Source organism: Castanea sativa, chromosome 8, assembly GCF_040712315.1.
Source record: "Castanea sativa cultivar Marrone di Chiusa Pesio chromosome 8, ASM4071231v1".
Lineage (NCBI taxonomy): Eukaryota > Viridiplantae > Streptophyta > Magnoliopsida > Fagales > Fagaceae > Castanea > Castanea sativa.
In genome coordinates, this window is record NC_134020.1 from 51,419,984 (window position 1) to 51,445,942 (window position 25,959).

Consider the following 25,959-nt stretch of genomic DNA (forward strand, 5'->3'; position numbering starts at 1 on the left):
CATGCTGTGTAAAGATGAGGGTGTTTGTATAATTTACTACTCATATTATCTTTTCTCCTTAGTTTTCCTCCCAAATTGGGAGGACAAAATTTTGTAACTCCGGAGGGAAAATTTTCCACACCATTTTTTTTCCCTCTTATTTTCTATCCTGAATCAAACAAGGGAAAATTCCATTTTCCACCATATTTTCTACTCATTCTTTTCCATCATCTCTGTTTTCACTCCAACCAAACGAGGCCTAAGAGTTGTAGCCTTGTAAATTTGAGTTGCATCAAGTTCCATTTGTGCTCAAGTGGCTGCACACCATAATACACAAGAGTTAAGTGGTGTGTAGGAAAACAAATGTCAAACATCAAACCCAAAATTTTACATGCCAAGGTAGAGCATCTGTGCTGAAATTAAGACCCTTTCCCCATTAGAGAGAAAAACAAAGTTGCTATAATGCTAATTCATATCGATGCAAAATTTTACAAAATGTGAAAACAAATTGATTCTATACATTACAAATGGCAAACATCAAACCCTAATATCTACTGACTACTGCATATCATAACATTCCCTTAGTCTCTCCTCCTCCGCTTCTTGTGTCTGTCATCCCTTTCACTCTCATCTAAACTCAATGAATCCAATTCCGAACTAGCTGACCCTATAACCGAACTACTAGAACTATCAGATTCGTGCTCTTGTTGCATAATAAGGCATGGCATATTCTTCAAGTACTCACGTAAGTTTCCAGTGATGCCACCAAGTCCAATGGATGTAAAGAAGTTAATTGAAAACCGCGTGTTCTCGGGATTGTCCCTTGGGAAGATAGATTCAAAGGAATCCTGCATTGTGGGATTGTTAAGACGCTCATTCAGTAGACGGATGCCCAGATGCTGTGACAATTCCTGCAACAGAAACAACACAACTGTGAATACAACCGCTTCTAGAAGATATGCTAGAGGGAAAAACATGAGGGGAAAAAATTGTTGTCGGTTTTGATACCTGGAATAGAATCTTACTAAATATACGAGATGAAGAAGTGGTATCCTCCTCTATTAAGCGAATATAGGCTAAAACATGCCAAGGTAGAGCATCGGTGCTGAGTAAGTGCCCAAAAAACTTAGCCACATACGCAACTTATTTGTTTCAAGCCGGTCATGGAATATTGTTGGACAAAGCATTTGTCAAAATTTTCCTGATAAACTTTGTTGATCATGCAGAAGCGCTGCCCCAAAAGACCATAATACTGGAGGTAAGTTCTCTCCTGACTACAGCATTCCAAGAGCATAATGTTCAACTCCATCTGCATAAGCGACCAAGACAACTATAAGTCTTCAAGTAGTACAGAATTTGATTCAAGATTTTTTCTTTAAAATAAATTATGCTAATATATTATTATTAAGCTTTCAATTTTATTATTTTAAGCAATCAATTTTAGGAGTTATCAAATTCTTCAAGCCAAACTCGACTCCATGTCAAGTCTAGCCTAAGCAGCAAGAAGCTTAGCTTGGGCTCTGTGTGGCTTGCCTCTATACACCCCTAATAGTGACTGAAGTACCGAAAGGAAATAATCTAAGCACCAAGGCAAGTTAGTGCATGAAACTACTAATGAATTCTAATCGTTTAGGGGGTGGGGGTTAAAAAAACAAAAGCTAAGAATAAAGAAAAATATATATTTGATACTGACATGTAATAACATCTAGCAATTTGAAATGTTAAAAGAATACATAAAGTGAATCTAATCCATCTTGTTTATTCATTTATTGTTCATTAATATACTTGATAGCAACGGGGTGTAAAGGATGTCTTCGTGCTGGACAGGAGACTCAGAACCCAGCTCTAGTTTCTCTAACTAATAGTGATTCCTAGCCAAGTACCAATAATTTGCAGAGACTCAACAAATTGTGAACAAATATTCATTATTTATCTATCTTTCCCTACTTCTTCTTAAACAAGGGAATACTAAATAAAGAGACTTCGATTTTACAATAGTAACATCAGGAAAAGCTTGCAACACATACCTCTTGACCTGGCTCTAGTTTAATTTTCAGGAGCTTATGACCTGCCTTCTCAAAATCTACACTGGACATAATTGTTAGATAGATTGTCCTCCGAAGATTTACAAGATTCGTCTCTGTTTCATCCCTTATTTTCATCTGCTCCCCATCCCTTGAATATATCTGAACAAGGAGAAAGAAAAATACAAATCAATACATAACCATAGCTCGACCAATCAAGAAGCAGAAAACAGCTAAGCATAATGCCATACCAAGGGCAATCTCTGGATCTATGTCCTCTTGGAGAGAGATCTCATGGGTTATTTGATCTTCCTGTTCTACAAGGTCCAGACCTGGACGAATAGTTGGGTACCCCTGCAAATGAATACATCACAGAGGGTATCTTTATTCTAGCTATCCTTGGACACTAATAGTAGTATGTCATACCATAATTCTTAAAATGAAGGGAGAACAAAAAAATCATACCTGAAACTTGGCTTTTCTTATCACAAATAGCCCTTCTATCAGAATTTGAACCCTTTTGTCTATTTCACCTTCATGAAGAATCCCACGGAAACGCTCAAATATTCCTGTAGAAGTGTAAACCTTGAGTACACAATACAGAAACTAAAATTTATTCCAATAAAAAAAAAAAGAAAGAGGATAGGAACATTATGACATATAATCTCATGGAAACAATGATTGCTAAGCATAGAACATAATGAACCAAAAGTTTGACATAGCTAATTAAACACGTAAATAATCGAAAGAAACTCGCTACTTGTCTTTCATAATATAAGACGGACATAAGTAAACAAATTTTGAGTACTAAACAATATATTCAAAAGCTAACCATTTAACACCGGGCCACCATACAAGGTTACATATATGCCACAGCCATGAGTGGCAAAATTTCAAATTCAATATTTCTATATCGTCAAGATAATTTTCAACTTAGTATTATCATAGATAACAAAGAATGGAAAATTCCCAGTGGAACCTAAGACATCTCACTAATCAAAAAACACTGGTTCAGTACTTAGAATAGGCACAGGGTTTTGATCCCAATCTGATTTGAAATAGGGATCATAAAATTTATTTGACTTTTTTAAATCTATATTTCTTGTTGGTAATTCTACAAAATACTATAAAAAAAATTAAAAAAAACCAGATACATGCCAGATATAGGCATGATTACTATTAACGTACACTCATATGTGGGCTTGGCCCATCTAGATCACTTACTTGTAGAGCACACATTGTACTACTTGTACTACACTCATATTTACTTGTACAACACTCATATGCCTCCTATATAAAGGCACTCATGCCAGTTAGGAAAACAGCCAGCTTTACCTTTTAATAATAGTGATTCTATTTCTAATAGTATTTTTGAGTTAATTCATTCTAATGTTTGGGGACCTTCTCCTGTTGCTAGTATTGGTGGATCTCGATATTTTGTTGTTTTCATCGATGATTATTCTCGTTACAGTTGGATATTTCCTATGAAATCTCGTTCTGAAATTTTGCCAATATACAGTAACTTTGCAAAAATAGTTGAAACCCAATTCTCCAAAAGAATCAAAATATTTCGTTCTGATAATGCTCTTGAATACACTCAATATGCTTTTCAAACTCTGTTACACTCCTATGGCACTGTACATCATCTAACTTGTCCAGGTACCTCTTAGCAAAATGGTCGAGTTGAACGTAAACTTCGTCATATTCTTGACACTGTTCGTACTCTTCTTCTTTCTGCCAAGGTTCCTCCTCCATTCTGGGGTGAAGCTGCTCTTCATGCTGTTCACACCATCAACCGCATTCTAAGCACTGTCATCCATAATCAAACTCCATATGAGCGCCTCTTTGGGTCACCCCCTGACTATCATCACCTTCGCTCTTTTGGATCTGCTTGTTTCGTTCTTCTTCAGTCTCATGAGCATAACAAACTTGAGCCTCGATCTAGACTTTGCTGTTTCCTTGGTTATGGCGAAACACAAAAAGGGTATCGATGTTATGATCCTGTCTCTTATCGCCTTCATGTTTCTCGTAATGTTGTCTTCTGGGAACACTGCTTGTTTGTTGAACTCTCTCATTTTCATTCTTCCCTCACTACCTCATCTGTACTTGAAGTTTTTCCAGAGGAGTCTCATGTTCCTTCTCCAACTCCACTTGATCCTCCTTTAGACTTCTTTATACAAACACCCGATCCTTTTAATGTCTCTTCTGGACAGGTCGAAGATGAGCAGATTAATGACGAGCTACCCCAACTCGAGCCTGGGTCCCCCGCTCCTGCTCCGCCTGAAGATCCTCCACAAAACCTTCCACCTCCACAAGACATTCCACCTCGTTACTCAACCCGGGTAAGATCCATTCCTACACATTTACTTGATTATCATTGTTACACTGCACTTACTACACTCCACGAGCCTCAAACCTATCGTGAGGCCTCCACTGACCCTTTATGGCAGATTGCAATGAAAGAGAAAATTGATGCATTAACCAAAAACCATACTTGGGACTTAGTTACTCTCCCTCCTGGACAGTCTGTGGTTGGTTGCAAGTGGATCTACAAGATTAAGACTCGCTCAGATGGGTCCATTGAGCGCTATAAGGCTCGCCTTGTTGCAAAAGGTTTTACACAGGAGTATGGGATTAATTATGAAGAGACCTTTGCTTCAGTTGCCCGCATCTCTCTGTTCCTGCCCTCCTGGCTGTTGCTGCTGCTAGCAAATGGGATCTTTTTCAGATGGATCTTAAAAATGCATTCCTTAATAGGGACTTGAGTGAAGAAGTTTACATGCAACTTCCTCCAGGTCTCTCCATTGACTCCAACAAGGTTTGCCGCCTTCGCCGAGCATTGTATGGTCTTAAACTAGCTCCTCGAGCCTAGTTTGCAAAATTTAGCTCTATTATCTTTCGCTTGGATTACACTGCCAGTCCTTATGATGCTGCCTTATTTCTTCGTCGTACTGATAAAGGCACCATTCTACTTCTCCTCTATGTGGATAATATGATCATAACTGGTGATGACCTTAGTGGCATACAAGAACTCAAGGATTTTCTTAGTCAGCAGTTTGAGATGAAAGATCTTGGACATCTTAGCTAACGCGCATCTGACTCCCTCGGGGGGGGGGGGGAAACCATTGTCTAATCCTTCTCTTTACAGACGATTAGTTGGCAGCCTAGTTTATCTCACAGTTACTCGTCCAGACATTTCTTATGCTGTTCATCAGGTCAGCCAGTATTTGTCTGCTCCACGGTCGACTCACTATGCTGCTGTTCTACGCATTCTTCGATACTTGAAGGGCACTCTCTTCCATGGCCTTTTCTACTCAGCTCAATCTCCTCTTGTACTCCGTGCATTCTCTGATGCTGATTGGGGAGGAGATCCTACTGATCGTAGGTCCACCACTGGCTATTATTTTCGACTTGGCTCTTCCTTGATTTCTTGGTGAAGTAAGAAACAAACCTTTGTGGCCCCCTCCAATACTGAAGCAGAATATCATGCTCTTACTGATACCACATCTGAGCTTCTTTGGTTACAATGGCTTCTTACAGACTTAGGTGTGTCTACATCCTCTGCTACACCTCTTTATTGTGATAATCAGAGTGCTATTCACATTGCTCACAATGATGTCTTCCATGAACAGATTAAACATATTGAGATTGATTGTCATTTTATCCGTTATCATCTTGTTCATGGTGCTCTCAAGCTCTTCTCCGTCTCCTCCAAAGATCAACTTGCAGACATCTTCACCAAGTCCCATCCTAGGGGACGCCTTCGTGATTTGGTTGACAACCTCAAGTTGGTCTCACATCCACCTTGAGTTTGAGGGGGGCTATTAACGTACACTCATATGTGGGCTTGACCCATCTAGATCACTTACTTGTAGAGCACACATTGTACTACTTGTACTGCACTCATATTTACTTGTACATCACTCATATGCCTCCTATATAAAGGCACTCATGTATATTATTTGTGTGAAATACAATACTATTGAATTCAGTATTTCTAACAATTACAACCCCCTTGCAATGAACTGTCCTATCACTTAGGAGCTGTGGACTTTGCTATTCTGCCTATTCGAAGTTAGTTGGGCTATGCCTAATTTGATAATAGTTTGTTAGCCTCTTGGAAGGGGAATTTTGGCAAACAATAGTGGGGATATTTGGAGGGTAGCTCCCTTATGTCTTATGTGGTGCCTTTGGGGAAAGGAATATGCACATTTTTGAAGTAGTTAAAGGAGATACTGGTGGTACAACTCAAGTTCAAATTACTCAAGTTGGAATAAAACTACAGCCAAATCTAAACCAATATAAATCCTGGTCTCTCAATGCAAATGATTAGTCAAGCAAAAACAAAGATTATAATTTAAACCTTCCAATCTGAAATCTGACAGAAAATAAGGTACGGATACCCACCATGCAAGCCTTTAGGCGAGAGATCTTGCAAAAGTGATCCACACTCTGTGACAAAGGCAACAGCAACCTCAACACTCGAATCGGTTGGATTCTCAAGCAGCACAGTAAGCAGCTCCAAGCCAATGATCTCATGAGCCACTAGTTGATTCACTAAATGTGCAATGAACTTAACAGCAGCAAGTAATTGAGGCTTGTCGTTACTTTTATATGCTCTCTTGAGCTGCAAAACGACCCTCCTCAAAAGAAGCTCACCAACCTCAGGAAACTTGGCGTTGACAACAGCAACCAGTGCTGCAAACACGTCTGTAAAACCCGGGAATGCCATCTGCGACTTCATACAGGACCGACAGAATAGCCCACTTCCCCGTATCAAGTTCTCCGAGAAGAGTTCTGGAATAATGTTCTTTACGTTGGCAGCATTAACCTTGTTCACAAGCCCATTTATACTCTTCCGAAGGGCATCCCATGTCAACCGCTGATATTCAACACTGCTTTTATCTTGAACCTCTTTCATCCTCCGACCCAACTTAAACGGAGGAAAATAAATAGCCTATTTCATCATCCTAGCCAAGGTAGGAATTACTGTACCTAAAAAGGAAAAGTTGCTTGCTCCAATGACTATAGAGGTGTTAACTTTTGCTTTAACAGTTCAAGCACATCAATGGCCTAACACTCTTTCTCACAAGACTTGCAAGACTAAGAACTGCCTAATATATACTGTATATATTTATATGTGATAGGTTGGCAACAATAGGAATTAATGAATTATATTCCTTGTTGTATTCGGTCATGCTTGACCGACTTATCAGCAATGGGCCTTGTGGGCTTCAGCGGCCCACAAATTGAACCCACGTCAACAAAAAGAGTCGTGGATTACAAAAATTAACCTCGTTTTTTTTTTTTTTTTTTTTTTTAAAAAAAAGCCCAAATTCTGGCACATTATATTTACTGAGCTCTATAACAGTTAAAAAAAAAAAAACAATGAGTAAACTCAAATCAACAAATATAAATAACCAAGAATATTGAAATCCACACGTTAAACACTTAAATTCCTTACAAAGTAACAAACAAACATAGCAAAAGTTATACAATGGAGCCAAGAATACCAAATGAGGGGGGGGGGGGGGGGGGAAGCTAAATAGAAAACAGATAAATGGTGAGAAAGAAGAGCACCTATACAAGGAAACATAACTAAAGAGAAAAGTTGTACTAAATTACTTTAAATTAGTCCAGTCCAAAGATACACTTATTTTATATAAATTTTTTTTTTCTTTTTTATAGAAAGTCTATAGAAAAAACATAACAAAATTGACATATGCTGATGTGATTAATTGTTAGTAATCGAAAAAAAATAATTTCAATAATGAGCCCAAATAAGAACTTATAAGCTTGTAAATCTAACTGGTGTAAAAAATGTTGTCAAATTTTTTTAGTTTATTTTATTAAAAAACTAAATTGTATAAAAAGCTTAAAAATACTATTCCTTCAAAGCGACTCATCATTACAGCTAGTGTGCTTCAAGAAGAAAAGGCAGGAAAAATATAGAAGGTATTCAAAGTCTAACTGAAGGGTAAGAGTTGGGTCTCCTGTTGAGACGAACATTGGATCCAAGTCGGTTCTTACGGGTATGAAAAATTTGGTCCTAGTCCCAAAAATAGACTAGACAGACCAAACACTAGGTATATATATTTTTAAATGTTTTTTTTTTAAAAGGATAAAATTTAGTTATAAAATTAGTTTCAGCCTAAGATTACAACCTTACTCAATATCTTTTTATTGGAGATGAATTTTGACAAATCTACCATTAGATTACATATACTTCTTATATACTCCATACTTACAAAATTTCTAGAAAATTAAAGATAAACAACTATGTCATCAATAAATTGTTTAAATTGCAAGTTTTTGTAATTTAAAATTATGCATAAAATATAATTTTATAGATCATACAGTAAATATTATCCGATTGTAACAAAATTTGGCATATGTATTAAAAGCGCAAAGAACATATAACGTAATGGTTAGATTTTCAAAATATATAATAATATTAATGATATTGACTTAGGTTCTCCAATGTTGTAACTAAAAAAATACCCTCTCATTCTCTTATTTTCACTCTCTTAATTGTCTCTCCCACCCTTTCCGAAATTCCGTCCCTCTCACTATCCCTCCCCTGCTATAGTTCCCACAATAATAAAAACAATAACTTTTTATGTTGGCACAACAATTGAAGCAATTGGGCAAGTGGTTGCAACTTGGAGTGCTAGAAATGGCTCCAGTGGGAGTCAGGGGAGGAAGCTATTCAAGCATAATTTTTTGGTCTTTACAACAGCTGCGCAAATGGGTTTTACTTTTATATTAAATTTAATTATCTACATCTAGAACATATACCTTTCAGGTCATCATTGAATTTCTTCAGTTTGCATGTTTGTTCATTTGTTTGCTTACTATGTGTTCTTTGTTTCAAGTCCTAGAACAATGTCTAGTCCTGAACGTGTGATCCAAGGTAGCTTGGTTCTGTAGGGATGTACTGAAACTTACTATGTTGAAGAAGTCAATCTAAGCTCAAGCAATGATTATTCAACATATGCAATACAATTCCAAAATAAGTTATTTAGAACGACTTTACTTTTTTTTTTTTTTTTTGGGTTCAGAATAATTTATTACATTTCTTTCGAGATAATTAAGAGAAAGAGTGCTGGTGTAATTTAGATGTTCGTTCGATGCTATTTAAAATTATTACCTTAGAAATTTGATCAGGTCATACAACGCAATTGAAATTTTCTCTTGCAATGCAGATGAAATAATGGTTACAACTGATGAAGGTCTTGAATGGGTTAGGGAGATATGAGTAGAAGTGTCTAAAAATTTCAATATGCATCATTCTTTATCTATTTCTTTGGAGAATTCAGGTTTATTTAGAAAATGGTGACCTTAGACCAAGAACAATACATTATATCAAGTTGCAGTGCATTCTAGTGCTACTAGGCATAAATGTGACTTTATGTTTGAAAAATTAGTAATTATATGTATCATGACCAAAAAAAGAGTGTAACTTGTAGAGTCTAACCTAGTCTGATATGGTGCCTTACTAAATGGGTCTGGTAGCATCAATTTAAAAAAGAAAAACAAAGATCTTATGTAATTATTCACTAATATATTTGCTCATTTCAAGTAAGATTTTTAGTATCTTCGCTTCAAAAAACTCTTAAGCCTAAGTAGTATGATGATTGATGATTGCGTACATTATATAGGCTACTGAGATCAACAAATTCATTTTCTACTGAAGAGCATGAAATTTTGATCTTAATAGATTTACCAAGTCAACTAGACTCTGTTCATCAACTTTCTCACATCTTGTTGTTTGATTACAGGAGTGAGACAATTAACCTATTGTTATAGGAAGAGCCAAAAGAGTCTTCCAAGAGGAAAATCCAGTATAACTGGAAAGATAACTCAACAAAAATTATTAGATTGACATCAGAGAGCTACTAAGTCCAACATCAAAGAGTCTATATGAACTTGAGCTTACACCCAAGATGGTGAAGTCCTAACCTTTCAGTGGAGCGGTTCCACAAACCATTTGAAAGCTTTCAGTTCAGCTTGATGTCCAAAAATAATAAGATTGAGGTTTTCTCTGTACTACTGTCTTCGTCGTAGCATAACAAAATCAGACTTCTAAGTTCTAACCATGGCTTTTGTGTTGTCGTGCTGTATCCATTACTTGTTCTTTCTTTGGTTGCATCCCCCTTCCACTTCAGCTAAATCTAATGCAAACATAAGCTTGGGATCTTATCTCATTGCTCTTGATGATAACTCTTCCTGTGGTTCCCCATCAGGTGACTTTGCTTTTGGATTCTGACCAATTGGTGCAATAGGCTTCTTACTTGCTATATGGCTTGAAAAAATCCCAGAAAAAACCATAATTTGGTCAGCCAATGGAAATAGTCTAGTCCAAAGAGGATCCAAAGTTGAACTTACAATAGGTGGCCAGCTAGTTCTCTATGACTCAAACATTCAGTAGGTTTGGGCAGCTGATGTTGCTGCTAGTGGAGTTAACTATGCATCCATGCTCAACACTGGGAACTTTGTGCTTGCAAGACAAGATTATGTCAACTTATGGGAAAGTTTTAACTCTTTCCGACTGACACCATATTGCAGAGTCAAATGCTAAATCAAGGCAGGAGGATCCATTGCTAGGACCTTCCATGAAGAATGTTTTGCAAATGTTGGGCGGTGCCACTGAAGTTTTAGTGCCTCCATGTCCTTTTCCAACTACTTCAGTATAATCAATTACCTATAGGTATGCATCGATGCATGTTCCTTGCTAGTACTTGAACCATGTTTGGTTGTACTATTTTAGTCTAGCACTTGAAGCATACTTGGTTGTACTGTTTTAGATACTAGCTTGTTTGTTTCAATGTAGGAGTATGTTCTCATGTAATCTCTTGTCAATTCAGTATTTTCTAAATGCAGCTGCATAAAAAGTTTAGTCCCATTTATGGTTGAAATCAGCATTTTCCCTTCCTAATGGTATTCTAATTTCATTTTGGAATACTATTTATAGAATATAGGAAAGAATGTCCCTAAAACAAATACACACACACACACACACACACACACACACACACACACACACACACATATATATATATATATATATATATATATATATATATATATATATCTTAGTTGATAGACTCTACTAATACACATGGGTAAAAAAGTTCACTTTTGGAGTCAATGAGTTAAGCCTCAAAAGAAAGGGAGAGGAAGATTCAAACTAGTGGTCTCCATGTTATAAGGCATAATCTCTTACAGATTGCTCTATGTCTTGGTGTTGCACCCTTTTTTTGTCCATAAAAGAGAAGCAAAAATGCTAGCGCAACAAGTATTTCTCTTGATATTATAAATCAAAACAAAATATCATTTTACTAATATTTAGGATGACTAGGAATAAAGACTGTATGATTGTGATTCCTTTTCAGTTTTCACCCCACCATTTTTTCCTTTATTGTTCTTTTTCAATTTTTGTACCGTTATCCTTCTATATGCCATCCATGAATCCTTACATAGCACTGATGAATAGTCCTAAATGCCCAGATCATCTTTGTATGCCATTTTGTCAAAAGGCAGTTTTACAAAGGTGTAGGACAGTGGTTTTGATCTTGTAAAATCTAGCCATATTTCATCTAAAAAGGCCCGCCTGAAAATAACCTGCACAGCAAAATATGTCAAACATAGTGGCTCCAATTAGTTCTAGAGTCTAGTAGACACTAATCATTGTCCTGACCTCATCAATTAGAGTTTCCTAAAATTAGTAGAGGGATTCTGCAGGTGAGTCAAAATTCTACTTATAACATGCTACTCATTTTTCAATCCTTATGAATGGTGGCATTAACTGTTGGGTTTTGTATTAGTTTTATAGTGGTTCAATACTCAACAAAAAAATGATTTTTTTTTTTTTTTTTTTTTTTACAATAGTAAACAAAAACTTTATCTTGCAACCCCTTTTTTTTTTGTTTGAAACAAATTTTATATAAAGAATTACTTGACAAAGAATAGTTATCATTTTTTTGAGAGTATTGGGACACAAATAATAATCATACATTCATGATGTTAGAAGTTAAACTTGTTTGTAATTAATCCTTCATAAATAAGTGAGTTTCATAAGTTAATGTAGTGGGAAGTTTATTGAAGTTATGTGTGAGATTTATGAATGTAAGAGTTAGAAAATAAATGTAGTGAGAGTTAAAGGTTGGATGGTGTACTATATAAACCCATTCATCCGTCAAATTCTATGCAAGAGTTGAGAAATACAAAACCTTAAAGAGTTCTAACTCTTCCCTCTCCACTCTCTCTCTCTTTATTTAATTTGTGAGTGTGAGTCTCTTCTACACACTAAGTAGTGTGTGGATATTTGTGAGAGTAAGTGAGGAAAGGCCCATCAGTATTTTGCTTTATTTCCAACAAAGTGGTATCAGAGCCAATCGGTTCGTGGTGAGAATGGCTATTGCTAATGAGATGGTGTCATTCCAATTTCCTCGACTTACCAAACAAAACTTTGAAAATTGGAGTATCCGAATGAAGGCGTTGCTCGGATCCCAAGATGCGTGGGAGATTGTGGAGAAAGGTTATGTGCAGTCACAAGATGAAGAATCTTTAACCCCAAACCAAAAGGAAGCCTTGCAAAAAGCTCGAAAGAAAGATCAACAAGCACTTACGTTGATTTATCAAGGCTTGGATGAAACTATGTTCGAGAAAGTTGCAAATGCAACTTCATCCAAGCAAGCATGGGAGATTCTTAAAAACTCTCTAACGGGAGTTGATAAAGTGAAGAAAGTGCGCCTTCAAACATTGAGAGGCGAGTTTGAAGGTTTGCACATGAAAGAATCTGAATCTATTTCAGATTATTTTTCAAGGGTGTTGGCAATTGTAAATCAATTGAAGAGATATGGTGAGAACTTGGATGATGTCCGTGTAGTAGAAAAAATTCTACGGTCATTAACTTCAAAGTTTGACTATATTGTTGTAGCAATTGAGGAATCAAAAGACTTAGAGTCAGTGACCATTGACCAACTCATGGGATCATTACAAGCCCATGAAGAAAGGCTCAATAAGAAGAAGCAAGAGCCTTTGGAGCAAGTCCTACAAGCAAAGCTCACCTTGAATGAGAAAGGTTGGCGTGAAAGTAGCCAAAGAGGCCGAGGACATGGACGTGGTAGAGGGAGAGGATCTGGAGGAAGAAATGGTCAAAACTCTCCCAATTATGAAGAGAGGGGTCAAAGTTCAAAATCCACAAGAGATCATGGAAGAGGAAGTTTCTCAAGACCATATAAAAGAAGGTATGATAAGTCTAATATCAAATGTTATAATTGTCAAAAGTATGGGCATTATGCTTCTGACTGTAAAAATGCCGCTAACACTATTGAGGAGAAAGCTAACTATGTTGAAGATAAGAATGAAGAAGTGGAGCCGACTTTGTTGTTGGCATACAAAGGAGAAGGCAAAGAAGAAAATGGTGCGTGGTATCTTGACTCTGGTGCTAGCAACCATATGTGTGGGAATAAAAGGATGTTTATGGAGATTGATGAATCGGTGGTCGGGAGTGTTACCTTTGGTGACTCATCCAAAGTTTCAGTGAAGGGGATAGGTAAAATTCTTATCCGTTTAAAGAATGGAGATCATCAATTTATTTCTGATGTATATTATGTGCCAAGCATGAAAACTAATATTTTGAGCTTGGGACAACTTCTTGAGAAAGACTATGATATCCAATTGAAAGATCGTAGTTGCTTAATAAGGGATCATCGAAATAATGTGATAGCTAATGTGCCTATGACAAGAAATAGAATGTTCTTGTTAAATATTCAAACTGATGCTATTAGATGTCTGAAGGCTTGTTTTAAAGATTCTTCTTGGCTTTGGCATCTAAGATTTGGGCATTTAAACTTTGGAGGACTACAGTTGTTGGCAAAGATGAAGATGGTGAGAGGATTGCCTTCCATTGAGCATCTTAACCAGCTTTGTGAAGGATGTCTCCTTGGCAAGCAATCAAGGAAAAGCTTTCCAAAAGAAGCTAGTACAAGATCAACCAAGCCATTGCAACTTGTTCATACTGATGTGTGTGGACCTATCAAGCCATCATCACTTGGTAAAAGTAACTACTTTCTTCTCTTTATTGATGATTTTAGTAGAAAAACATGGGTTTATTTTTTGAAGCAGAAATCTGAAGCATTTGGTGCATTTAAGAAATTTAAGGCATTTGTAGAAAAGCAGAGTGGTCATGAAATTAAGGCCTTAAGATCTGATAGAGGAGGCGAATTCACATCAAATGAGTTCAAAGAATTTTGTGAAGCAAATGGGATTTGCCGCCCTCTAACAATTCCAAGGTCACCACAACAGAATGGTGTAGCAGAAAGAAAGAATCGCTCAATTCTTAATATGGCCAGAAGCATGTTAAAGAGCAAGAAAATGCCTAAAGAATTTTGGGCTGAAGCTATAGATTGTGCAATCTATTTGTCCAATCGTTGCCCCACAAGAAGTGTACAAGGAAAAACCCCACAACAAGCTTGGAGTAGGAAGAAGCCTACAGTTTCCCATCTTCGTGTGTTTGGGAGCATTGCATATGCACATGTACCAGATCAAGAGAGATCCAAACTAGATGATAAAAGCAAGAAGTATGTGTTCATTGGCTATGATCCAAGCTCTAAGGGCTATAAGCTCTATAATCCGAGTACTGGAAAAGTCATTGTTAGTCGAGATGTGGAATTCGATGAAGAAGGCACATGGGATTGGAGTACCCAAGAAGAGGAGAAGTATGATTTCTTTCCTCTATCTGAAGAGGAAGATCAAGGGAATGAAGTTCAGGAAGAGCTTACCACTCCACCTCCATCACCAGCAGCATCATCTCCCATTCATGAAAGTTCATCATCATCATCTTTACTAGAAGGAAGTTTTAGTGAAAGACCAAGAAAAATGAGAAGTATCCAGGATCTTTATGATTCGACAGAGATTACTGATGATGTAACACTTTTTTGTCTGTTTGCTGATTGTGAACCTACAGGATTTGAAGAAGCAGTGCGAGACAAAAAATGGAGAAATGCTATGGATGAAGAGATAAAGGCAATAAAGAAGAATGATACATGGGAGCTTGCAACTCTTCCAACTGGAAAGAAGACAATTGGTGTAAAATGGTTGTACAAGTTGAAAAAGAATGCAAAAGGAGAGGTAGAGAGATACAAAGCAAGATTGGTGGTGAAAGGGTATAGTCAACAGCAAGGTGTTGATTATGATGAGGTATTTGCCCCAGTTGCTCGTTTGGAAACTATACGATTGCTAATTTCTTTAGCAGCTCAAAATCAATGGAGAATTTTCCAAATGGATGTAAAATCCGCATTTTTGAATGGCTACCTTGAGGAAGAACTTTATGTTGAGCAGCCTATAGGCTATGTTGTAGAGGGGCAGGAAGATAAAGTTTTGAAGTTAAAGAAAGCTCTATATGGCCTAAAACAGGCACCAAGAGCTTGGAATAGTAGAATTGACAAATACTTCCAAGTTAATGGGTTTTCTAAATGCTCACATGAACATGCGCTTTATTATAAGGTGCATACAAATGGAGATATCTTAATTGTTTGTCTGTATGTAGATGATTTGATTTTTACAGGCAACAATCCAAGTATGTTTGAAGACTTCAAGAAAGCAATGACTAAGGAGTTTGAAATGACAGATATTGGACTTATGGCCTATTATCTTGGCATTGAAGTGAAGCAAATGGAGGATGGGATTTTTATTTCCCAAGAAGGTTATGTGAAGGATATTCTCGAGAAGTTTGAGATGTTAAATTCCAATCCAGTTAGCACCCCTGTAGAATGTGGAGTGAAGTTGTCAAAGCATGTTGATGAAGAGAAGGTTAATCCAACATTCTTCAAAAGTTTGATCGGAAGTCTGAGGTATCTAACATGTACAAGACCAGACATTCTTTTTGGCGTTGGACTAGTTAGTCGTTACATGGAAGCACCGAAGATGACTCATTTGAAGACTGCCAAGAGAATTCTTCGCTATTTAAAAGGTACACTGGATTATGGACTGTTGTATTCACCCTCTAAAGATTTTAAACTTGTTGGCTACAGTGATAGTGATTGGGCTGGAGATACGGATGATAGAAAGAGTACTACTGGTTTTGTATTCTATATGGGTAATACTGCATTTACATGGACGTCCAAAAAGCAGCCAATCGTGACGCTTTCCACTTGTGAAGCTGAGTACGTTGCTGCTACCTCCAGTGTTTGTCATGCAAAGTGGCTTAGAAGTTTATTGAAAGAGTTACAAATGTTTCAAGAAGAAGCTACGAAGATATGTGTGGACAATAAGTCAGCACTAGCTCTTGCAAAGAATCCAGTCTTTCATGACCGAAGCAAGCACATCGACACAAGGTATCATTTTATTCGAGAATGTATTGCAAGAAAAGAAGTTCATCTTGAGTTCGTGAAGTCACATGATCAGGTTGCAGATATACTCACTAAACCACTCAAGTATGACACATTCAACAAGCTGCGAGCCTTACTTGGAGTAATCAAGAAAACAAGTTTAAGGGGGGATGTTAGAAGTTAAACTTGTTTGTAATTAATCCTTCATAAATAAGTGAGTTTCATAAGTTAATGTAGTGGGAAGTTTATTGAAGTTATGTGTGAGATTTATGAATGTAAGAGTTAGAAAATAAATGTAGTGAGAGTTAAAGGTTGGATGGTGTACTATATAAACCCATTCATCCGTCAAATTCTATGCAAGAGTTGAGAAATACAAAACCTTAAAGAGTTCTAACTCTTCTCTCTCCACTCTCTCTCTCTTTATTTAATTTGTGAGTGTGAGTCTCTTCTACACACTAAGTAGTGTGTGGATATTTGTGAGAGTAAGTGAGGAAAGGCCCATCAGTATTTTGCTTTATTTCCAACACATGAGTATATCATTCCTGGATATTACCTGACTTGCCAAGCCGATAGCATTGACAATTAAACACACATAAAGACTTAAGCAACCAGAAAGTTAATTACATAAAATGATTTACATTGAACTAATAAATGAGGATGGATCTGGAGGAACTAAGACCTCAACTTTAGACACATTCCTTCAACTTCAAATTTGAAAGATTCTGCATGTGTCCAAAATTTCATCTAATCTTTTATATGCTCGTCATTTATGCAAAATAATATCTGATGGAGTTGCTTTGATGCTCAACACTTCTCTAGTTAGGACAGTTCTACAAGGAAGGTACATTACCAAGGCATGAATGAACATGGATTTGTATCTCATTCACTTCTCTGTCTTGCCAGGTATCGCCTCCTCACTTTTCTGTTTCATCTATCAATTTGGTTGCGTAAGTTAAACTAACCTTGTGGCAAGATCGATTATGTCAAGTTAATGTTGCAAACCATGACAAATTGTAAGTCTTGTTGTAAGACAGTAGCTTGGATCTTGATAAATCTAGCTAGATTTAATCTAAGAAAGCTTGCCCGAAAATAAACTATACAGAAAAATATGTCGATGATAGTGGCTCCATCTAGTTCTAGAGTCTAGTAACCACTATTCATCGTCCAGACCTAGTCAATTGGAGTTTCCAAAATTTGGTAGTGGGATTCTGCCTATGGTATATTACTTGGTTTGTCAATCCTTATGAATGATGGCATTAAATGTTGGGTTTTGTATTAGTTTTACAGTGGTTCAATACTCAATAGGAAAGACACATTCTTGTAGTACAAAAGGAAAACCATCTAGCACCCCACCCCTCCCCCCCCCCCCCCCTTTTTTTTATATTCCAATTTCATATAAAGAATTACTTGATACAGAAAAATTGTCATTTTATTGAAAATCTTGGGACATATTGATAACTATTATTCATATTAGAGTACCCAATTCCTGGATATTACTTGACTTGCAAAGCTGATAGTATTGACAATTAAACATGCATAAAGACTTAAACAACCAAAATGGTAGTTATATAAGAGGATTTACATTGAACTAATAAATGAGGATGAACCTGGAGGAACTGAGACCTCAATTGATCCTTCCATCATTTGTACCACTTGCTTCATTGTTGGCCTTAGTGATGGATCCTCTTGAATGCACCATATTGCAATCATCACATATTTCTCCACTCTCTTTACGTCATCTGTTGCATCCTCATCATTCTCCACTAACAGCTCCAGTTTCCTGTCTTTATAGCAATCATATGCCCAGTCAGCTAGTATCATCTGATCCTCATCCTTTGGCTTTGCTTCAAAACTCTTCCTGCAACAAATGAGCTCTAGCAACAAAATGCCAAAGCTATAAACATCCACCTTGATTGTAACAGGCATGTTTTTGAACCATTCAAGTGCAACATACCCTTAGTTCCCCTGATTCTAGTAGCAGTACGAGACTGATCTGTTTTCAAAAGCTTAGCTAATCCAAAGTAAGAAATTCTAGCTGAAAAAGAGTCATCTAGGAGGATGTTCTGCGGCTTGATATCACAATGGATGATTTGGGTGCTGCATTCTTCATGCAAGTAAACGAGCCCTCTTGCCGTTTCTAATGCAATCTGAATTCTTTGGTACCAATATGGTCGTGAACCCCCAAATAGAAAGCTTGCTAGAGAACCATTACTCATGAATTCATATACAAGAAGTCGATGCTCCCCCTCATTGCAGAATCCTAGAAGTTGGACCAAATTTCTGTGGTTTGTTCTTCCAATAGCACTCACTTCAGCATTGAACTCCATATCGCCTTCTCTCTCCATATTATACAACCTTTTAACCGCAACTGGTTTTCTGTCCTCATATTTTAGAACCCCTTTATAAACTTTTGCAAAGGCACCCCTCCCTAGCTCTTCCCTGAACCCATTTGTGGCTTCTGTTAGTTCCTCAAAAGTGTAACTTCGCAAATTCATGCCTGGCATGACCAGGTATGGATTAAGGGCCTTTGGTTTCCAATATTTGAAACGAAAAGCAGGCAGAAAGGCAGCCAACAGGAAGAGTAAGTTTAGAAACATCGAGCTGCTAAGGAGCAGCGACAGAATAAGTCTCACAGTTGAATGATTTTTCTTCTTCAAATCTGCACCTGAAAGGTTAGAAGTAGAATTATCTTTCTTTATTTTGATTAGAACTTTGCTTCCAGCGAAGGAGGGGTCCTTTATCCCATTTGAGAGAGGAATTTTCTTTTTCCAACACATCCCACCTCCAAAAACAGCAACTGCACAAAAACAATCACCCAAGCAAGCTTTCCTGCACCAATCCTCAGTTACGGCATCATAACGTCCATAATCGCCTAAGGGCCAATTTACACTTCCCATTTCACTTAAATCAAACTGATCTGTTTCTGAAGATGCTTCATAACAACTTTGTGGAAGAAAGTCCTGTCTGCAACCTTTCATAAAATCATTTGGATCAATCTGGATGTATCCTATTGGGCATTTGCAATTTGGTCTTTGATCCCCTCCTAGCTCGCAGTAGCTGTTGAACCCACAAGCTCCACTGCCTATGTCTTCCGTAATTTTGCATATATTTGGAGGCATAGGGTTAGAAATTAACCAGGAATTTGAAGTATTAGTGCTGCTTTTTGGATAAACATAATGTATAAGAACTCCATCATATTCCATGACTACTCTTTGATAGTATTCCTGTTTAGAAACAACATTTGATAATATGGTCGTAAGTATGTTTCTGTTTCTAGCTGTAAGGTACATAGAGCCAGACTCATTGAAGACCACCTGAAAGCCAATACCTGTAGTTCCACTTCGCCAATAAACAGTGTTAGGCCTATCTATAGGGAATTCTAAAGTTTGAAGCACAAGATTTCCATCCATTTGTAGTTGGAACTGGAACCTTCCATTAGAGTAATTCCTTTCTGAGTAATGAGCTACAAGCTTGCTTCCCAAAGTCATTGTCTGTGTAGGTAGCATTGTGTTTGTCGGATGCTCAAAACTCTGCCACAAATGGCTACCGTCCTGGCTTGCCAACACAAAGCTTCCGGTGTCAAGCATGGCTGCATAGACAACTCCTACATTGCCTGACTCAGAAATCTGTATCTCTGTGCATGTTGGGTCACTGAGTACCAATTGGCCGTCTTTGGTAAGTTGAACTATGGATCCTGTTGGCACTAGATTACTTCCATTGGCTGACCAGACAATGGTTTCCTCAGGTATTTTGTTGAACCATATGGCTAGTAGATAGCGTCCAATTTGAATTTGTTTGAAACCAAAAGCAAAGTCACCAGAAGGCGATGCCCAGTAAGAGCCGTTTTCCTGTGCAATAAGGGATGAGGCTAGAGATTGGTTGCTAGAACTTTGAGCTGTGGTGGAATATGGCAGCAACAGAACAAGAAGCAACAAGGAGAGAAGATATGATAGTTGTAAAGCCATAGTATTAGGAGTTTATAATTGATACACTTTGTAGTATAAACGATAAACTGTATTATGACAAATCTACTGGTAGAGGAAGATTTGCATTGGGAACATAATGTTATAAGTATTGGGCAGCGGAACACTTCGTAGCATAAATGATAAACTGTGAGGTGAATGATAAACTTGTATAATGACAAATCTACCTTCTTTTTTTTTTTTTTTTTTTTTTGAGAAAGTAATAACAAATCTACCTGAGTGTTTTATTATGTTTTCTTTGCCCACTCTTAAAAATTTCCACGTTTTTGAATTTGACCCATTCTCTCATATTGACTTCACTACAGTCTCAGTGGCGGCGCCATATATAGGTCAGGTGGTCCCAGGACCACCTTGAAAAAAAAAAATATTATTTATTTATTTATCTACCCTAAAAAAAATATTAGGAATACCCTTAAAAAAATTAAGAACACCCTCAAAAAAAATTTATGCCGATAAAATTAAAGAGAAATGATACGTTCACAACATTTTTACAACAAATCACAGGTGGTTAGTTGTTATTAGTTCATATTTGAACCTAACAGTAAGATTACTTTTTTGCGACAATAATAACAACCAGTAATAACCTACCACTTAGAATTTTTTGTAAAAATATTGTGAACATATCATTTCTCAAAATTAAAATTTGGTGGATTATTTGTTACATTTCAGCCGGTACCAGTTATTAGAAGAAAAAAAAAAGAAAAGTCCTTAAACTGACAAACTCATCAGTGTAACATGTCATTACCTGCGTCAAATGCCTAAAAAACAAATCCAACCATTGCAAAGGTCGCCCCTTCTTCTTCTTCTTCTTCTTCCTTATCTTCTTCTTTACTTTGTCTCAGACGCTCTGCTAATCTGCCTCTTCTTTCTTTTTTTACTTTAGTTTTTGCTTTGTCAAGTTTTTTCTTTAGTTTGCCTTTTAGACTTTTAGCTTGCTGACCCTACCCACGTGACAAAGTTTTGGAAATGACAAAACTCAAAAAGCTGATAAAAGAGTTTGATTTCAAACTTATTTATTGAGTCTTGCCTCTTCCCAATATGATATATATATATATATATATATATATATATATATATATATACACATTCTTATTGTACTATTTTTGGTTTTTTTTTTCATTAGTTAATTACATATTTGTGTTTTAATATTCTAAAACAGTAATTGTTATGTAATAACTAAATGATTTGAGTGTCAAAAAAGAAAAACTAAATGATTTCTTTTATTTGAGGTTTACTTATTTGGATCAATAATTTTATGTGGTATAAGAAAATATAAATGTATATTATTTCTAATTTTTTTAGAAACCCCGAAACACTTTGAAACGGTACGTCGAAATAGATCGGTACCGAAATATTCCGTTCATCTAAACAAACCGAAACAGTGTCCAAAACAGTATTCATAACATTGCTTTCAAGTAAAAAGAAAAAGCTAAAAAAAATTGAACTAAAATATAAAAAAGAAAAAATTGTAACACAGAGTCTGAAGAAAAAAAATTATAACAGAGCAAGCCCACTCTGGAACACGAAACATTCCGTTCTGCCCAAAGAATTGCCAAGAAGATTCCTAAAGGTGAAAGCCACTCACCATGTCAAGGAGAGAAGATATTTGTAAAGCCATAGTATTAGTAGTTTATAATTGATACGCTAGGTAGCTAGTATAAATTATAAACTGTATTATGGCAAATTTACTGCAGGTAGAGGAAGATTTTCATTTGGAATATTTTGTTATAAGTATGGGCAGTGGAACACTTTGTAGCATAAATGATAAACTATGAGGTGAATGATGATTTTGTATACTGACAAATCTACATGAGTCCTATATTATATTTTCTTTGCAGTCTGAAGAGACTCTTTCTCTATTCTACTGCTGGAAACAAAGACATCAGGATGGTTTACATTTACTGCACTCTCCCAAAATTTCCACTTTTTTGAATTTGACCCGCTCTCTCGTGTTTATTAGTATTGACTTTACTACTGTCCATCTACGTCGGCATGTTTGCGTTTGGCACCAAAGTTTCCTTAAGGTCAATTCCTTTGAAGTGGGCTCGTTCCCTAATTCAAATTTAATATTACAAATCTTTAAACGTGTTGGACTATCACCTCACTTAAAATTTTAAATATTGTAATGTGGTAATAGTCAAATTTCCGTTAAATCCAAAAAAAAAGAAAAAAGAAGAAGAAGAAGAAGAAGAAGGTTCTGCATGGGTCAAAAATTTCATCCAATTTTTTATAGAATTTTTAGGGCATACAATAATTAATTATTTTTAAAAAAATAAAAAATAAAATAAATAAAATATTTACAACTTTTTCAAACACATTAACTGAACTCTTTTTTATTATAAAACTTTGTTAGTAATGAGTTCATCATAAAAAGTAACAATTATAAATTGTTCACATATATCTATTATAATTATTTTGTTCAAGTAACGAGCAATAATTAAAACCACTTGGAGTAATATTGTATAATAAAAGTTGATAAAAACATATTAATTCATTCTATATTATTGATTTAGATTATATGATGTAATAAAAAGCTTCATTACGAAATCTTTTTTTTTTTTTTTGTTTCTTCAATCTTTGTTATTAAGGTATGATGATGCTTGTTATCATCATTAGATTCTCTATTTTCAATGTTTGAAGTTTAGTCCGTCCATATTTGTTCAATTTTTTAGCTTTCTTCATTTTTTTTTTCCTTTTGTTGTATCATTTGTGTTAATTACTAATGAATTGGCATCGAGAGATTCTTAATTGGATCGTACAAAGTTTGGACTTTGTCGCTACGATTTTTCATTATATTTGCATTTATATTAAATTTCAATGATTTTACTGTTTTTTGTAAATATTTTTATTTTTTATTTTTGTTAATTTTGGAATAGTGCAGCAAAAATAATTAATATAGCATATTGAATTGTGTTTTTTTTTTTTCTTCCATACCTTTTTATCATTTGAAGGTGCATTAAAAATCTTAGCAACTATGTAATTTTCAAAACCACCCTTTAGATTGAATTCATTCAAATGAAGTAGAGAAATCCATTTTTTTCCTAATTTTTTTTTCAAATCATGTGGAATTCGTTCTCTAATATCAAGAATTTTACAATAATTTAAATAAGTTGTACCTCAATTTATTTCCAACAAAATATTTTGTAGATTCAATTAGGATTTTCTCGGCATCTCAATCAAATATCACGGAATTTTTTTTGATAGTTGCATCAAAAACTTCAATTTGAATCATGTATCTGGAGTAGTTTGCAATTGTATATATATAGTAGTTATAGTTTGATAAATATATTATAAATATTTGGAGAGTATATAGTTAATGTGAGTACCTCTAACTTTGGGATAGAAAGATTTGTTTTTGTTTCACATTTTGCATACCAAAATGATTTTGCTTGTGGTTTGACATTCTTTTCACAAAGTATGCGTAAAATGTAATACTAACCTATTGTTGTATCAATATTACTTATTATTGCAATACCCTAGCAGTTTAAATCTTGCAATGAACATTGAAATTAATATGTATTATTTTTTTAATGTAAATAATATGATGTATGATTATTTTTTACGTAAATGATGAGTACAAATTGAAATGATTAACAAACTTGTTTTGTAGGATCTCATTCAATACATTTTATCTTTACTATTGTCTTCATAATATTTAAAGATAAATCCTCCTATGAAATTTTTTTTGCATGTATTGTTGGTATTTCTTGTATAGGATCATATTTTTTACCATTCCTAGCATTGAATTTTTTTAAGGAAAAAATTAAGTTAATGGAATTTTGTAAGATAGTATATGATATTTATTAGACTTTTTTGTTATAATGAATTTTAGAAATATGCACTTTTCAATTATTTCAGCAACCTCAAGGATCTTAAGATTTATATATATTTTTTTGTTGCACTGATCGATGACAGAGAATTTGTCTGCATAAATTGCATAGAACATTATTAATATAAAAACGCATATTGAATTGAAATTGGAAAAAAATGAAGACATGATTTTATGAGGATGAGATTTTCTAGAAGTATCACCTATACGTGGGGGAGTAAGAAGAGAGTTTGTAAGAGGGCAAGAGTTTTTGCTTTGATTTACACGTGGAAATGGTCAAACTTGGGTCATAATATGCAAGGTAAGAACTAGCTTAAGTTTTTCATAAGGTTTGGTTTACTTTTAAAAGGTAGTTTATTTTATAGTTAATTAATTTTGGTCTAATAGTTCTAATTGTCAAGAACAACCCATATTTTATATAATAGTAAAAAAAAGTTACTATGATCTATTGGGTAACAGTGTAAAAAACTTAATAAAAAGAAATAAAAAATGCTAAATTACTATGATCTATTGGGTAACGGTTAAAAAAACTTAATGAAAAAAGGTAAAAAAAAAAAAAAAAAAGGGTTAAATGCAATATTAGAATGCCACGTGGCAGGATAGTAAAAAGAAGTTACTATGATCTATTGGATAACAGTAAAAAATAATAATAATAAAAGGAGGTAAAAAATACTTGTACGGGCCCTACCCCCCTATCAAGCCCAATCACCCTAAGGTCTGTAAGGACTAACTCTTATAGAAGCCCCGCGCTGGTCACATATAGTAACGCGTGTGCCGTCCAACAGGTTTGAGCTTTGAGCACTCAAACCAGCCTGTGACGTGCCCCTGCCGAGCATTGAACTTACATACGGGGTTGGTCCCAACGCCACTATCATTTTCTCCTTCCCGCCACCAAACATTCACTTAGATGAAATGGTATTGGACCTCCCTTCCATTGCCTAGGGAATGTCCCTGCTGAGCATCAAACCCAGCGGTGGAGCCAATTTCAATGCCATTCATTTTCTCCCACTCCCAACTAAACCCCCACTTATGGGTAATAGTATTGGACCTCTCCCTTCACCCATTAGGAGAATAATCATGACCGTTCCACTAAATTTGGCTATAAATAGACGAAGAAGATTCAGTCAAAGGGTTGGCAATTGGGGAGAGAAAAGAGAGAGAGAGAGAGAGAGAGAGAGAGAGAGAGAGAGAGAGAGAGAGAGAGAGAGAGCAATATCGGTTCTCCCTAGGGAAGAGAGGAAAGAGATAGTGAGGAAGGGAAAGAGGTCCAGTATACAGGTCTGCCGAGCATAACATCACCCGTGGTAGGAAATCCAAAAGCCCACTATTCAAATAGATTGTGAGCCCAAATCCCTTCGAGGCCCAGCAGCCCTATTCTAGGACGCACAATTGGCACCGTCTGTGGGAAACTCCTACGCAGCTGTGGTGCTAACTTGGCACGCTCGTAAGGATGTTTGGAAGCGAACAGAGAAGCCATGCAGAGAGCGGCACTAGAGGGTCATCGCGGGGGTCTACATGGTGGGAAAAGAGGCAAAAAAGGCAGGAGGACAGAAGGTGCGAGGAGGTAGAAGAGTCTGGGCCGGGGGAAGGGTCGTACCAAACCTTCCGAACGATGTCTGACGCCTCAGGCCGCAGCCGCCTTGACAGAAGAGACTAAGAGTTTGAATGGAGGGACCAAGAGCTCGAGCGCTTGCGTAGGGCAGTCAGGGATTTGGAATTTCAAGCACGAGGCCAACGAGAGAGAAGGGACCATAGAGTACGAAAGGAAAGGTCAGTACGTGTGGGGAATCCTCGTGAGGCCGGATCTC

The 25,959-nt window shown here is 36.2% G+C and overlaps 2 pseudogenes; both read right to left on the reverse strand.

Annotated features, from left to right (window-relative positions):
- Positions 1–378: 378 nt before the first annotated feature.
- LOC142608218 (uncharacterized) lies at positions 379–6,924 on the reverse strand (annotated as a pseudogene).
- Positions 6,925–16,960: 10,036 nt separating this feature from the next.
- Positions 16,961–20,405, reverse strand: LOC142607157 (G-type lectin S-receptor-like serine/threonine-protein kinase LECRK2; annotated as a pseudogene).
- Between the last annotated feature and the right edge of the window lie 5,554 nt (positions 20,406–25,959).